Genomic DNA, 3,708 nt, shown 5'->3' on the forward strand with positions numbered 1-3,708 from the left:
CAGACCCCGGCACACATATATGTCAGCGTGGGTTCTATTCCGGTCCACTGTCTTTTGTATGCATGCCTAGCAGTGGAGGCTGCTGAGGGGAGGACGGCTCATAACAATGGCTGGAATGGAGTAAAATGGATGGAATGGAGTGAATGGAATGGTATTAAACACATGAAAACCATGTTTTTGATACCATTCCATTTACGCCATTCCAGCCATTTATTATGAGCCGTTCACCCCTCAGCAACGTCCACTGATGTCTAGCCTCCAAACAGTGTGGGCATGACTGTATACATGGGTGTTGGAGCAATGTGACGAGGGAAGCCTCCCTCTCGCAGGTTGCTGTAAGGAGGGAGTGCGTTATACACACTAATCTCCAGCCCTATAGTCCCATTGCGCGCCCTGTCGGTCTTACTGGTATCCAGTATAGTGACCAAGCAGACAGTCCCATACTGGAACCTTTTCTATTGTGCTTCAGACTATTTCATAGCCGCTGTTCGAGCCGCTGGAAAACGTGAAAGAGTTTGTCATTTTAATTCCTCTTTACTAATAGCCATTACATCTGCAAAGTGGGTGATGAGCTGCACGCACTGTCACATGCTGACTAGACCGGGCGCGCGCCATCGGGAGCATTTTGATTTTGTCCATCCTCACCAGACGCGATCAGGACACGCAGGTTGAAATATCAAAACGAACTGGGGACAGGTCGAAAACGCATGAAATATTCATGGCAATTTAGCTAGCGATTTTGCTATTGCTAGCTAATTTGTCCTGGGATATAAACATTGGGTTGTTATTTTACCTGAAATGCACAAGGTCCTCTACTCCGACAATTACTCTCCAGATAAAAGGGTAAACCTAGTTAGTAATCTCTCCTCCTTCAGTCTTCTTCTTCTTCTTTGGACTTTATATGGCGGTTGGCAACCAACTTTTAAGGTGCATCACCACCACCAACTGGACAGGAGTGTGGTCCTCAGTTCATCTTTCAATCACCCACGTGGGTATAGACAAGTTTTTGAGCCGTTTCCGCTCTACTTCCTGAACTCCTCCCGTCGATGCAATCCACTTCCGTTCTGCCGGGCTGGGTTTGTTTTGCTAGCTAGCTCCGTTGTGCCGACAAAGCACTGATATCGCAGTGACAAAGAGGATATAAAAATTACAATTACAACATGAAGAAAAGTGGTTCGGGAACGACGTGTGCGGTAGTTGGTTGCAAAAACTCGAGAAAGCACCTGAACGAGTGGTTAGATAGAGAGTGCTACGACCACAAACCAGCTACGAAAAGGCAATGTCCATGCGCTCCATTGTTTACATTTTTTCGCAAGCCTGATACCGACTCGGAATCAAGGACCTGGCTGAAGGCATTGAATCTAAAGAAACCACCCCTCAACGTTTTTGTTTGTTCCTATCACTTTGTTGACCAAAAACCTACCAAGGATAATCCTTTCCCAGAGTTGTGGTTGGGATACAATCGCCCTCCCCAGCCAAAGAGGCGTCAACTCACCCAGCGGACCACTGCCTCCCCCCAGATAAAGAAACGCAGACTTGAATCTGAGGGTAAGTTCAGCAACTTTAGCTATGAAGCTGACAATACTGTTAATTATGAAGAAGTTGTCATACATTAACATTGCTACCGGTATTTTGCTAAGGCAGTTGATTGTTTTGGAGATGGGACAAACAATGCCCACGATAGCTACATCATTAATTGTGTGTGTGTGTGTGTGTGTGTGTGTGTGTGTGTGTGTGTGCCTGCCTGCGTGTGCCTTAGTCTACATCATAAATGCTGCTATAGCATAACAGTGCTCATCATGGTTTAGGAGATGGAGGTGTGGACATGGTGTTGGCTCGGTGATGGAGGAGGTATTAGCATTAAAGCAGAGCTGCAGGAGGCTATTCCCAGGGCAATTGAAAAGTGCTGCCATTGGTGAGGCAAGTGCGTTCTTCCTCCACTCTTCATGAGTCCTAAAGAGTGTCACCTCCTGTGCCGGTTCTGGAGTGGTAGAGGATGGCGGTGAAGTTGGTGGCGGCTGGTAGAGATCCTTCCTGTTGTGTCGTTTGAAGCGGACATACTTCATCTTCCTCTGACCAGCATTTCTTTTAGACCCAGCATTCCACTGGTTTTGTCCGTCTGTGCAGGCACGCCCGGTTTTCCCCTGTCTCACAGCATTTTCTACCTAGAGAGATATAGTAAAAACAGTGCATAGATATTATAATGGGTTCACTGCACACATGTCATATGATGTAACACGAATATGAAGAAAATGCGTTATTATCATAATTCAATTCAATTATGAGCGCGCTTATCTAAACGGCACCTAAAAGCTGTCTCAAAGAACCAGCAAAAGTAATGATTATGAATATGTAAAATATTGCAATGAGACATTTTTATTGTTTATTCATAAACAAGTGTTCGGTTCATGCATAAGCTCCAGTTCAGGCCTGAGCCTTATGTTGTCATTATCTATTGTCTGTCTGCTATATTTATTTTTTATTTATTAAATCCAGGAATTTGGTTAATGAAAAATTTATTAAAATTAAGATACAATTAATACAAAACGAAATTTGCTTTAAAGGCTTTGTTCTTTCTGTTTTGAGGTGTCTGTGAAAGTTTGAAAGTCTTTAGTGCCGCTTTCAGAGCGCTCACGTCCGTAATGGAGAACTGTCGTAGGCCTAACATTGTTTTTTCCTCATAAATGCAAACACGAAAATTAAAACACAAAATAGTTTTTTTTTAAATAACAAATTGATGGATTTATAGCGTTTTGAAAAGAAGACATAGGCCTAGGCTACAATGGTCAAATAATTACCTTCCACAGGATCGCAGCTGAGTGGGAACAAGATCTCCCTGGTCCAGCAACACACGTACATCCCGCAGTTTTGACTTCTCCAGCTTCAGTTACCAGCACCCAAGCATTATGCCATGCATTGTTCAAACACTGGCTAGGCTCTACATTTGCTTTCAGATAAACAAAACGATCATGTTTGTATGACATGACACGACCGACTTTGTTGCTGTGCAGATATTGATATGCCTCGGAGGCTTTCAGATTGTCCATTGCTTTTCCATCTATTGCCATGGATTGCACGAAGTAGGAGCAAATCTTGCTGTACGTTATGTTGGGCCACGTCGTCATGTTATCCTCCCAGTTCTGCACTGAATTCGGGTGGAGGAGAGTAGCGCCATCTCCAGTCAAAGTAGTAGAACCGTGTTCCCAAGCTAGCGTCGACATCGCTGTGTTTACACCGGCAGACGTTGTGCAAACAACTTCCGGCGGAAATGAAATGCATTTGTGTAGAGTTATGGCGCCACCCGGGATACAGCGTGTAAACTTGTGTATATGCTCCTTAAAAACCAATGAGGAGGGGCGGGACTTGCAGCGCGTCAGGCATCAAAAATAGAACCAAGTTCTATTTTAGCGCCTGGCTACGCAGACGCTCGTTGAAGCACGCGAGCAGTTTGGATAAAATTATTGAATAACTTGTATGTGTACATTTATTTTGCAACACTCGCGCACGTAACGCGAGCGGTGTGGTCAGCATGTCAGTTTCACCACTTGTGCCTGTACCTTGACCCGGGGTTATCCTAGGTTACTTCAACCTAGACCAGGGGTGTCAAACTCAATCAGCCCACGGGCCATATTGAAAAAACACAATGAATTCACAGGCCAGACATAGCCTATTATGCTTGTTTATACAAGAAAACCTGTGTGCAACCCA

At 44.5% G+C, this 3,708-nt stretch overlaps 1 pseudogene across 1 annotated transcript in view; it reads right to left on the reverse strand.

Annotated features, from left to right (window-relative positions):
- The window catches only part of LOC311135343 (vacuolar protein sorting-associated protein 4A-like), a 569,660-nt pseudogene that overhangs the window by 550,186 nt on the left and 15,766 nt on the right, over positions 1–3,708 (reverse strand). The window lies entirely within an intron of this gene.

Source organism: Coregonus lavaretus, assembly GCF_964263955.1.
Source record: "Coregonus lavaretus genome assembly, chromosome: 9".
Taxonomy (NCBI): domain Eukaryota; kingdom Metazoa; phylum Chordata; class Actinopteri; order Salmoniformes; family Salmonidae; genus Coregonus; species Coregonus lavaretus.